The sequence below is a fragment of the Apium graveolens genome, chromosome 4, assembly GCF_009905375.1.
Source record: "Apium graveolens cultivar Ventura chromosome 4, ASM990537v1, whole genome shotgun sequence".
NCBI lineage: Eukaryota > Viridiplantae > Streptophyta > Magnoliopsida > Apiales > Apiaceae > Apium > Apium graveolens.
Genome location: NC_133650.1, coordinates 257,538,138 through 257,551,590, shown reverse-complemented (window position 1 = coordinate 257,551,590; position 13,453 = coordinate 257,538,138). Strand labels below are relative to the sequence as shown.

Genomic DNA, 13,453 nt, shown 5'->3' with positions numbered 1-13,453 from the left:
TCTATCCAGCTTTTGTTGCTGCAATCTCTTAGGAAAAGGTGGTGGAGGATAGAGCTGTTTCTCCCCTGTATTAGCCTTAGGCAGAGTGTGTTCAACAGTAGTCTTCCTTGGTTCCGCCGCTTTCTCCTTTTGCTTAGATTCTTCATCTCTAATTTCAGCTTCTACTTCTTTTGCCTTTTCAGCATCAGCCACTTTTCCAGACCTTAAGGTAATAGCCTTGACTTGCTCTTTAGCTTCCTTCCTGCCTGGTACTTCCGTGTCACTGGGAAGAGTGCCAGGTTGACGATTGAGCACTGCATTGGCTAATTGACCGATTTGATTTTCCAAGGTCTTGATAGAAACCGCCTGACTCTTGCACAATAGCTTAAGTTCCTCAAAATCAGCACTAGTAGGTGCAGCTGTACTTCCCTGTTGAGGATATGATTGCCTTGTAGCATACTGCTGTGGTTGCTGGAATCCAGATGGGTTAAACTGTTTACTCACTCCTTGCTGATATGGTGGCTGAATAGCATTCTGATTATTTCCTCAGCTGAAATTTGGATGGTTTCTGTTGTTAGGATGATAGGTCGCTGGCACAGGCTGCTGTTGTCGCTGATAATTATTCACATACTGAACAGATTCGTTGACAAGAGAACACTGATCCGTAGCATGAGAACCTGCACAAAGCTCACAAACCATAGCTATTTGATTAACTCCATATGTAGCCAGAGAATCAACCTTCATTGATAGCGCTTGGCGCTGGGCTGCAATAGCGGTGGCTGCATCAACTTCCAGAATACCTGCTACCTTTCCTGACGTCATCATCTGAGTTGGGTTTTGATGCTCATTTGCAGCCATCATCTCTATAAGATTATACGCCTCAGTATAGCTTTTAGCCCATAAGGCGCCTACAGCTGCTGCATCGAGCATGGGCCGAGATTGGGCCCCCAAACCATTATAGAAACCAGTGATCACCATCCAATCCGGCATTCCATGATGTGGACATTTTCTCAACATTTCCTTGTAGCGTTCCCAAGCCTCGCACATAGATTCTGCAGGTTGCTGCGCAAACTGAGTAAGAGCACTCCTCATAGCAGCAGTCTTTGCCATCGGATAAAACTTCACCAGAAACTTTTGCGCAAGATCTTTCCATGTAGTGATGGACCCAGCTGGTTCAGAATGTAACCAGTCTTTAGCCTTGTCCCTCAGTGAGAATGGGAAAAGCCTCAACTTGATAGCCTCATCAGTCACGCCATTATACTTAAAAGTGCTGCAGATCTCGACAAAATTCCTTATGTGCATGTTGGGGTCTTCAGTTGCCGCTCCTCCAAAAGAAACAGAATTCTGCACCATCTAAATAGTGCCCGGCTTGATTTCAAAGGTGTTAGCTTGAATAGACGGATGAAGGATGCTTGACTGAATATCATCAATTTTAGGCCGAGAAAAATCCATAAGAGCTGGATCAGCTTGAACAATACGATCTCCCATGTTTACTGGTTCTTTCTGCTCAGTTCCTGAATCCGAATCCTCAAAATCTAACTTCTCCGGAATATCAAGAAATTCGTCTGTCTCCTCAGCTGTATCTAAAGTCCTCTTGCGAGCACGAGAACGAGTTTGCATAAACGCTTGCTAAAGTACCTGAAACACAACCGAAAAAAATAAGTAACTACTACGTCCTAATCACTGAGTCCTAATGACCAATGATGGTAAGTACATAAACTAAACAAATACGCCGAGTCCCCGGCAGCGGCGCCAAAAACTTGTTAGGGCGAAAACACACGCTAATATTCATGCAAGTATACGCGTTCGCAAGTAATATAGAATATTTTCTAGTTCGTTCCCTCAGAGACTCAGACTAAATTATTGTCTAATTAAACTCACTCACCAATGTATGATTACTTCTCAATGTTAAGACACTAACACTTAAAATTGTTGATTAAATATTAACTACAATTAACTACTTAATTAATCACTTAACTAACACTTCAATTTATCAATAATAAAACACTCATGAGATCACAACTTCATTATTACTTCCTTCTATAGCCATTGTTATTACCTTTAGCATGTGACAGTGATGATATTAATCGAATAACACAAAACTGATAAAAGCCAACTTTCATTGTACTAATACCATTCTACCAAGCATCCACAATTAAGATAGAAGTTGAATAGTCATCAATTATGTTGAGTTCCTATATGTCTACAGAAATTGACAACACAACGATTTAAGCACAAGTCATTCCTTTTGATTACATAGGGCAAATAAAACTGTTAGAGTTACCCACTAATCATGCACAACGTACATGATCCTATGCTAGCATGGCAAGTTCTAAATCTCAAGATCCACCGTCGCTTCACAAGAGATTAACACCCTATCTTATATGTTCGCGACGCACATAAGACGAATACGCACAACCAATACTAGATATCATACAATCATCACACACTAAAGTATTAAACAATTAACTAAAGAATTCCATAATAAATCCGTTGCAACCCCATGATCACAATTAGCCCATAATAGAACTTATCGTCATCATGGGTTCATATGAAATCATGATAAACAAACACAAGAAAATAATAACTAAACTAATTATATTAAACCAGAGTACGTCACAAGAGTAAATAAGTTCAAAGCAAGAAAACTAGCATCCAACGTTACAACGAAACAAGAATCACAAGAATATATGCTTCCTCTTTGTTGCGGTGTGCTAAATCGGTCTTCTTCCTTATCTCCTTCGCTTCTTGCGTAAAAAAACAATCTTCTTTAATCCACACTTGTGAAAACGTCTCAAATCTACTTATATAATAGTCCCATAAAACTCAGATTACATAGAAGTGGAAACCAAACAGAAGTAGAAGTCCTAAAATAAATTGTCTTTTTTCCCGACCCTGCGCGGCCGCTCAGCATAGCTGAGCGGGCGCTCAGCTTGCTGCGCGGCCGCTCAGCAATGCTGAGCGGGCGCTCAGACCTCTACTCGAAAAATTCTGATTTTGCTCCGTTTCTTCGTCGTAATCTGCCCGTTTCTTTCCTCTCGCAATGGTGAACACATGCCAAGGCTTATTCTTGATGATTCCTCCCCCGAAATGCAACTAAAACCCTGAAATGCATAAACACTAGAAAAACGCATCAAATACACAAAATACTTGATTTCAAAACACCAATTTAAGCCATTTTAAGACGTTCTAAGTGGTATAAAATGCCACTTATCAACCATCTAAGGTGGGACTCCTCTCACTCACTTTTACCAGTCCTGAAGAAATGGGCTGCAGTTGTTCACTCTTTTTCTCTCTTTTTTCCTGGGAGCAACCCAGACTCTCACTCAAATCACTCCTTTCCCTCAGTCCTAAGAGTGATTGCACTACTACTAAGTCTTCTGCACTTGTAAGAATTGAAGAAATTTGAAGTTGTGCAGAGACACCCGACGAATGAGGAATATCCATCGGGTTAGTAGTATGGCTATCCGACGGATGACTGCTGTTAGGCTTATCCATTGGGATACAATCATTACTCGACGGATGATGAATATCCATCGAGATAATAGAAATGAAAGAGTTTGGAGTGGAGACTATTATAGACTCTGTGTAGATTGATGAAAATTTTGGCACAGATGTCTCAACAGTATCAGAAAGGAATTGTAAATGAGCCAACAAATCATCTAAAAGATGATGCTCACTTACTTGGATTTTTGGCTTCTCCAAGAGAGTTAAAGATGGAGAATTTGGAAGTGATGTATTGATCATATCAACATCCAATGAGTGTGTGGGAGAATTTGGTGTATCAGGTGCTTCAATTATGAGAGATTTTGGCCGTGACTCCACATTTATTGTAGCCACATAAACCTGACTTTGAGAAGGTGCAGTGACTGGGTCTTTAGCACCAGTTTGCACTAAGTGTGTGCCCTGTGCATCCCCAAGGATTTTTGGTTTCTTCTTTCTGATATAGGTTTGGGGTGAGCTTGTGTCCCTTACCCTCTTGGCATGTGCTCTTGGCTGAGAGCTTTGTTCAATAGTCACATCCTTTTGGGAGGATGTAACTAGTAATGAGCTTAAATCCTTTTTAAGCATTGCAGTTTGTTGAGAAACTGCAGTATGGCTAGGCTGGGAAATACTCACCTCTCCAACCTTATCGTTAGGGCTTCTTTTATTTTCACCCTGTCCCTCACCTTTCATACCCTCCTTCACACTCCCCTCTTTAGATTTAGTAGATTTTACAACTAATTTCTTTTGAAAGAAATCAGAGGGGGCTTTCTTAGCTTTGGATTTTGGAATTTTTGTTTTGGCAGCTTGGGTAGGCATCTGTTTGGTCATTGTCATAGATGTCATAGCTACACTAGAAGGCAAATAAATGTGTGACATTGGAATTGTAGAGACAATAGATATTATCTCACTTACCTGAGGTCCCTCCATTACTGGAAAATAGTATAAGGGTACCTCTGATAAGTGGCATTTTATACCACTTAGAATATCTTAAAATGGCTTAAATTGGTGCCTTGAAATCAAGTATTTTGTGTATTTGATGCGTTTTTCTAGTGTTTATGCATTTTAGGGTACTAGTTACATTTCGGAGGAGTAATCATCAAGAATAAGCCTTGGCATGTGTTCACCATTGCGAGAGGAAAGAAAGGGGCAGATTACGGCGAAGAAACGGAGCAAACTCAGGAATTTTCTAGTAGGGTCCTGAGCGCCCGCTCAGCTATGCTGAGCGGCCGCGCAGAAAGCTGTAAGTCATATGTCATAGACCTATTTGTATATTCGAGGATTCAACTCAACTCAAATAAGAATGTAATAAGTAAATAGTGGATCGACCGTCACAGAGATCTCGCAAAGTAATATCTGTCAAAGGATTCAGAAACAAGGTTCATCTACAGACTTGAGGAGTTAATTCACTGGAAGAAGTTCAAGAAGTTGATCATGCCTCAGTGATATAAATCAAGATCGTGGATTTAATCAAGTGACAGAGATCTCGTCAGAGTATCATTAATTACAAGGATTTAATCTGAAGAAAATCAGAGTATCAAAGTCAACACATGAAGAAACGTCACGGAAGTTAGTCACTCATGAACCAGACAGTACATCGAGTGTCAACGTTGAAGTGGTGGAATTGATTCATAATTTTCAGTGATTTTCAGAAGATCTGCAGAAGGATGGGTGCTGTTGAAGACTAGAATTAATTCTCTATTAATTAATTAAGTCATCTAATTTAATTAATAAAATAAATTATATCTATGAAGAATAATTTATTTATTAATTGAATTAATTGATTAATTAATTCTGAATTAATTTTAGGAATTTTCAGAATTTAAATTGCATTAAATCAGCAAGACAATTGAAAATGAACTAGCATGACAATCCTGAATTAATTTTAGGAATTTTCAGAATTTAAATTGCATTAAATCAGCAAGACAATTGAAAATGAACTAGCATGACAATCAGGATTGTCATACCGATTGTCATGCTAGGCCATTTTCAATAGTCTCACCGAAAGTTACACTAGGAGGATGATTGTCTTGCTAGTTCATTCTGATTGTCATGCTAGTTCATTCAGATTGTCTTGCTAGTTCAATCCATTGTCCTACCGAAAGTCTTGCTAGTTCATTCTGATTGTCTTGCTAAGCTCTAAGGATAGTCCTACCGATTGTCTTGCTGAGCTCAGGGATTGTCTTGCCAGTTCAATTCTATTATGTTGATTAAAAGAAGCAGACAAGCAGCAGATCAATTATCCATCCAAATACAAAAGTCAAAAACAAGAACACAGCAGCCGCAGCAAATATTTCATTTTTCATCTGCTTACTTCAAGATTAAATTTCTAGTTTGTAAAGTTAAATCCAATCAACTAGAAATCATTCTCTTGTTCTTGTGTAACAATCTAGCGGATCAAAATCCCTAGAACTTAATCTCAAATCGCGTTTAGCATTTGATTCTAATTATTGCAAAAATAGAAAAAGTTCATGTCGAATTTATTCTAAATTTGTGATAATTAATTTGAGATTAATTCCTTGTAATCGATACAGTTGTTGTAACACCTTTCAAGTTTAATAATATTTTTATTTAACTTGAATTTTGTTTCACATTTTTTATTCCGCATTTAATTCGATTATTCGGTACTGTTTGTATTCAACCCCCCCTTCTACAAACATATTGGGACCTAACAATTGGTATCAGAGCCTTCTGATTAACGAACAAATTAAGATCCTAGACTTTTGTGATTTTTCAACTCTTTGAATTTTTATTCATTCAAAAATTCATAATGACTTCACATAAAGTTGGAACCGTTAAAATTCCACAATTTGATAAAGAGAATTATATCATGTGGAAGAAGAAGATGCTATTATTTTTACAAGTTGCAAATCCCAAATATTCAAACTTGTTAAAGAAGGGTATAAAAACTCCGATGGTTATTGAACCGGAGGTAATAATAGATGGTGTGGTGACTACTGAAGCTAGAACCTATCCAAAAGAGCCTGAAGATTTTACTCTTGCTGAGAAGGAAGAAGCCTCCTTGGATGCCAGCCTTCAATTAATATTAATTGATTCCCTTGATCCCTTGATGAACAGACATGTGATGAACTGTAAAAATTCCAAACACATGTGGGAAACTATTGAGGTGATTAATGAAGGCACAGAGGAAGTTAGGGAGAACAAGTTGGAAATCCTAACCTCTGAATATGAACATTTCAAATCAAATCCAGAAGAAGGAATTATTGAAGTGTTTGAGAGGTACAATGCGTTGATCAACAACCTGAACATCAATGGAAAGTATTATTCAATCAGGGAGGTCAACAAAAAGTTCCTTTTAACACTGCCAGCTCATCTTGAACATAGAATCACTGCCATTAGAGAAGCTAGAGATCTGAGTGAGATTTCTTTGGACAGGCTCTATGGAGTGTTAAAAACTTATGAGTTGGAGCAGATTCAACAGAAGGAAGTCTACGGGAAGGATAGAATGGTCAGCACATCTAATGCACTTGTAGCTGAAGGTCAACAACAACAACAATCTCAACAGTTAGAAAGAATGGTACAGTTTTCCAAGGGTGAGAAAAATGAGTTAGTAGCAGAATATGATCCTCCTACTACAAATCAATCAAGTGATGATTTTTATTCCTTGGAAGAGCTGGAGCAATTGAAAGATGAATCAATGGCCCAAATTGTCAAGAGATTCTCCCATGTCAGATTCAGGAGGAATCCCAAACTTAAGTACAAGTCCAACTACAACAAATTCCAGAAAGGTGGATCTTCATCCTCTAACACCAGCAGTGGTGGGTACAAAACAGGGATGGTTGATCGAAGCACCATTAGATGCTATAACTGCAATGAGTTGGGACACTTTGCCACAGAATGTAGGAAGCCAAAGCAAGTAAGAAAGAACTCTGAAAGGGCTTATCTGGCAAAGGGAAGAAGCTGGGATGATACTGACAGTGAAGATGAAGATGAAGGAAATCTTGCTCTTATGGCTATTGATGGAAAAGCTTCATCGTCAAGAATAGAGGGCATTAAACAGGTGTAACCGGTAGTGTGGATTCTTGACAGTGGATCATCAAGACATATGACCGGAGATAGAGCCCTGCTATCAAATGTGGAGTGAGAAAGCTGGCCCCCTGGTTACCTTTGGAGATAACAGCAAAGGTTTATCTGAGGGATATGGCTGTTTACAAGCTGGGAATGTTATCATTGTAATTTTGTATATTGTGCTAGGTTATTATCAGGAAGCAGTATCTAACATATAGCACCAGTGACGAGACTTGAGAATATTACGACATATCAGACACCTGCTGCACATTACACTTGGAATTATACTCTAGTAAGATGTGTACAAGTGTACTCCTGGTTGGTAAGTCAAAAGAGGAAGTCAATGCACCACAGTTCATGGACTTTGCAGCTGCAGATCTATTGGACTATGCAATTTCTTCTTCACAATCTCACTTCAGGTTGGTATGAACTAGTATACTGCTCAAGCAATCGTCAAGGACATGGTATGGCACTCTAACAGAAGTTATAATTTTATATGAATAAGTAGAGTCGTCATATTAATAACTATCTTATCACTAAGCACAATCATATTGTTTTATATGTGCAGTGGTATATTGATTATGCAACATAACAATTAGTATCTAAAGTACTTGACAAGTATCGGTCAATGATATGTTGTTAACATTATGTTGCAGATATTTGTAAGCTTTTGACATGAATGAGAATTACTTAGACTTTACCCTAAGTGATCAATGTTTTATCAAAAACTCATTCATATTGAAAAACAAAATCAAACTTCTTTCTACATTAGTGATTTCTTATTTCATGTAAAATCTTTTGAAATCACTATTGGAAATCATTTTCTCTCTATTACCATATATTCTGTGTTACAGGTTCAGTCTCCAATGACTTTCTTTCATTGACAGTCATGAGGTTGAAAACCCACAACGTCTATCCCAGACTGTAAAGACAAACACAAAAACAGAACCAACCAACACTCTCTTACCACTAAATGTAGTATGAATGAGCGTGAGGGAGATAGTGCCTTAGTGCACCACATAAGGAAGGTTCTGTAGTCAACCCAGTAGCTCTGTCTCCTACATAAATGAGTAGTATTTAAACTGAGACAACTGCTAGCCCCCATACATCTTCTCAAAAAGATGTAATGGCTGAAAAGGCACAAAAACAGTTACTAGATTCATTCTCTCAAAAGGGTGCGTCTATTGAAATTTGCCTGTCGGCCAAGGTATCCGATGTAGTGTCACCACTTCAAACATAAACAATTCTTGATGCACAAGGATAGGTTACACACACAAAGAATGAGTTGACGGAAACAAGAGTTTCGACCATTTTAAGGTCAGATTCGATTGTTCAAGGTTTGTTAGTGGACCAATTGCCTTTACAGGTGTTAGGAGAGGATACTGATCTAAAAGCCATATGTCAGTGGTCAGTGTCTACCTCCCCAGGCTTAAATCCCCTGGATGTATCTGCGGATAGTGGATCTGACATAGGCGCAGATCGGCAACTTGTTGACAATGATTCAGATATTACCTGATGAGTCACAAGGAAATGTCTTCACAGACATTAGAAGGGAACTTTGATCTTTATGCTAAATTCGTTGGATCATTGTTTACCTTCCCAGAATTCAAATCTGGAACCCTAAAAGGGAAACTAGCAACTTGTAGATTATGACTCAGATTCATCTGACGAGTTTAACAAGGATGGGGATTTGCGAACTCCCATTGCACCACCTGTGACCTCCTTAAGGATGGCTAAGGTGATTTTCCTTGCAGGTACAGCTGGATTATGGAGCTATGAGAGAAGAGTGATACACTTGTGAGAATGAGTGTAAACACGAGTGGAGAGAAGAGTGAAACACATGTGAGGTACACTAAACAGAATCACACACTCACAGTGAGGAAGAAAGAGAAACTTCTTGTTATTTCTTTTCCAACCAAGTGAAATATGAGAACTCCTTCAGACGACGGCATACATTCCTTCTTTAAGGGGGAGATAAAAGCTTAAGAAATAGTTTGGAGGATTCCTCAACTAAGGGGGAGAAATAGCAGGGAGGAAGAAAAAGATCCTAAAAATGTACACTACACCACACCATTGTTGTTTCTAACTACGGATCCTATTGTACGGGAGAGGTGGTAAACACAAGGTGATTTCCTAGTAAGGGAAGAAGCAGTTAGGGGAGTACCATTGGTTTTTATCTGCGGATCCTATTGTACGGGAGAGGTGGTAAAACGAAGGTGATCTTCTTTAATCAGTTGATTCTCATAGAGGGAGAATCAAGAGATATGGGCTTCTCAACAGGAAATGTGGTTGTACAAATGAAGATGGAACTACTTGAAGATATGTTCAGTCTAGAGGAACATCTACTTGGAATCTGGAAAATGTTAAATCTCATCCAGAACTTTTCTGCTATTTACTTTGCATGTATGTTTATATCTTTTTCTTATTTGTTAGTTGAGTTATCCTCTAGGTATTTGTGTGTTATTGTCTAACAAACAAATAGGGGGAGATTGTAAGTCATATGTCATAGACCTATTTGTATATTCGAGGATTCAACTCAACTCAAATAAGAATGTAATAAGTAAACAATGGATCGACCGTCACAGAGATCTCGCAAAGTAATATCTGTCAAAGGATTCAGAAACAAGGTTCATCTACAGACTTGAGGAGTTAATTCACTGGAAGAAGTTCAAGAAGTTGATCATGCCTCAGTGATATAAATCAAGATCGTGGATTTAATCAAGTGACAGAGATCTCGTCAGAGTATCATTAATTACAAGGATTTAATCTGAAGAAAATCAGAGTATCAAAGTCAACACATGAAGAAACGTCACGGAAGTTAGTCACTCATGAACCAGATAGTACATCGAGTGTCAACGTTGAAGTGGTGGAATTGATTCATAATTTTCAGTGATTTTCAGAAGATCTGCAGAAGGATGGGTGTTGTTGAAGACTAGAATTAATTCTCTATTAATTAATTAAGTCATCTAATTTAATTAAGAAAATAAATTATATCTACGAAGAATAATTTATTTATTAATTGAATTAATTGATTAATTAATTCTGAATTAATTTTAGGAATTTTCAGAATTTAAATTGCATTAAATCAGCAAGATAATTGAAAATGAACTAGCATGACAATCAGGATTGTCATACCGATTGTCATGCTAGGCCATTTTCAATAGTCTCACCAAAAGTTACACTAGGAGGATGATTGTCTTGCTAGTTCATTCTGATTGTCATGCTAGTTCATTCAGATTGTCTTGCTAGTTCAATCCATTGTCCTACCGAAAGTCTTGCTAGTTCATTCTGATTGTCTTGCTAAGCTCTAAGGATAGTCCTACCGATTGTCTTGCTGAGCTCAGGGATTGTCTTGCCAGTTCAATTCTATTATGTTGATTAAAAGAAGCAGACAAGCAGCAAATCAATTATCCATCCAAATACACAAGTCAAAAACAAAAACACAGCAGCCGCAACAAATATTTCATTTTTCATCTGCTTACTTCAAGATTAAATTTCTAGTTTGTAAAGTTAAATCCAATCAACTAGAAATCATTCTCTTGTTCTTGTGTAACAATCTAGCGGATCAAAATCCCTAGAACTTAATCTCAAATCGCGTTTAGCATTTGATTCTAATTATTGCAAAAATAGAAAAAGTTCATGTCGAATTTATTCTAAATTTGTGATAATTAATTTGAGATTAATTCCTTGTAATCGATACAGTTGTTGTAACACCTTTCAAGTTTAATAATATTTTTATTTAACTTGAATTTTGTTTCACATTTTTTATTCCGCATTTAATTCGATTATTCGGTACTGTTTGTATTCAACCCCCCCTTCTACAAACACATTGGGACCTAACAAAAGCTGAGCGTCCGCACAGCTATGCTGAGCGGCCGCGCAGGGTCGGGAAAAATAATAAATTGTTTTAGACTTCTACTTCTGTTTGGCTTCCAACTTCTATGTAATCTGAGTTTTATGGGACTATTATATAAGTAGATTTGTAGACGTTTTCACGAGGTTGGATCGTGGTATTAAGCAAGGAGCGAAGGAGATAAGGAAGAAGACCGTTTTAGCATACAGCAACGAAGAGGAAGCATATTTTCTTGTGATTCTTGTTTCGTTGTAATGTTGGATGCTAGTTTTCTTACTTTGAACCTATTTACTCTTGTGACGTACTCTAATTTAATATTATTAGTTTAGTTATTATTTTCTTGTGTTTGTTTATCATGATTTCATATGAACCCATGATGACGATAAGTGCTATTATGGGCTAATCGTGATCATGGGGTTGCAATGGATTTACTATGGAATTTTTTAGTTAATTGTTAATACTTTAGTGTGTGATGATTGTATGATATCTAGTATTGGTTGTGCGTATTCGTCTTATGTGCGTCGCGAACATATAAGATAGGGTGTTAATCTCTTGTGAAGCGACGGTGGATCTTGAGATTTAGAACTTGCCATGCTAGCATAGGTTCATGTACGGTGTGCATGATTAGTGGGTAACTCTAACAGTTTTATTTGCCCTGTATAATCAAAAGGAATAACTTGTGCTTAAATCGTTGTGTTGTCAATTTCTGTAGACATATAGGAACTCAACATAATTGATGCCTATTCAACTTCTATCTTAATTGTGGATGCTTGGTAGAATGGTATTAGTACAATGAAAGTTGGCTTTTATCAGTTTCGTGTTATTCGATTAATATCATCACTGTCACATGCTAAAGGTAATAACAATAACTATTGAAGGAAGTAGTAATGAAGTTGTGATCTCATGAGTGTTTTAATATTGTTAATTTGAAGTGTTAATTAAGTAATTAATTGTAGTTAATATTTAGTCAATAATTCTAAGTGTTAGTGTCTTAACATTGAGAAGTAATCATACATTGGTGCGTGAGTTTAATTAGACAATAATTAGTCTGAGTCTCTCTGGGAACGAACTAGAAAGTATTCTATATTACTTGCGAACGCGTATACTTGCGTGAATATTAGCGCGTGTTTTCGCTCTAACAAGTTTTTGGCGCCGCTGCCTGGGACTCGGCGTATTTGTTTAGTTTATGTACTTACCATCATTGGTCATTAGGACTCGGTGATTAGGACGTAGTTGTTACTTATTGTTTTCAGTTGTGTTTCAGGTACTTTAGCGAGCGTTTATGCAAACTCGTTCTCGTACTCGCAAGAGGACTTTAGATACAGCTGAGGAGACAGAAGAAGTTCTTGATATTCCGGAGAAGATAGATTTTGAAGATTCGGATTCAGGAACGGAGCAGAAAGAACCAGTAATCATGGGTGATCATATTGTTCAGGCTGATCCAGCTCTTATGGATTTTTCTCGGCCAAAAATTGATGACATTCAGTCAAGCATTCTTCATCCGGCTATTCAAGCCGGGCATTATTTAGATGGTGCAGAATTATGTTTCTTTTGGAGGAGCTGCGACTGAAGACCCCAACATGCACATAAGGAATTTTGTCGAGATCTGCAACACTTTTAAGTATAATGGCGTGACTGATGAGGCTATCAAGCTGAGGCTTTTCCCATTCTCACTGAGGGACAAAGCTAAGGACTGGTTACATTCTGAACCAGCTGGGTCCATCACTACTTGGCAAGATCTTGCGTAAAAGTTTCTGGTGAAGTTTTATCCGATGCCAAAGACTGCTGCTATGAGGAGTGCTCTTACTCAGTTTGCGCAGCAACCTACAGAATCTATGTGCGAAGCTTGGGAACGCTACAAGGAAATGTTGAGAAAGTGTCCACATCATGGAATGCCCGATTGGATGGTGATCAGTGGTTTCTATAATGGTTTGGGGGCCCAATCTCGGCCCATGCTCGATGCAGTAGCTGGAGGCGCCTTATGGGCTAAAAGCTATACTGAGGCTTATAATCTTATCGAGACTATGGCTGCAAATGAGCATCAAAACCCAACTCAGAGAATGATGCCTGGGAAGGTAGCAGGTATTCTGGAAGTCGATGCAGCCACCG

General features: G+C 38.1%; 2 non-coding genes across 2 annotated transcripts; one reads left to right on the top strand and one right to left on the bottom strand.

The window, feature by feature from the left end:
* Positions 1 to 967: 967 nt before the first annotated feature.
* On the top strand, positions 968 to 1,074 carry LOC141722106 (small nucleolar RNA R71). Its single transcript, XR_012575137.1, has one exon. It is a non-coding gene; the product is annotated as a small nucleolar RNA R71 (small nucleolar RNA).
* Positions 1,075 to 13,131: 12,057 nt separating this feature from the next.
* LOC141722261 (small nucleolar RNA R71) lies at positions 13,132 to 13,238 on the bottom strand. The gene has a single exon (XR_012575281.1). It is a non-coding gene; the product is annotated as a small nucleolar RNA R71 (small nucleolar RNA).
* Between the last annotated feature and the right edge of the window lie 215 nt (positions 13,239 to 13,453).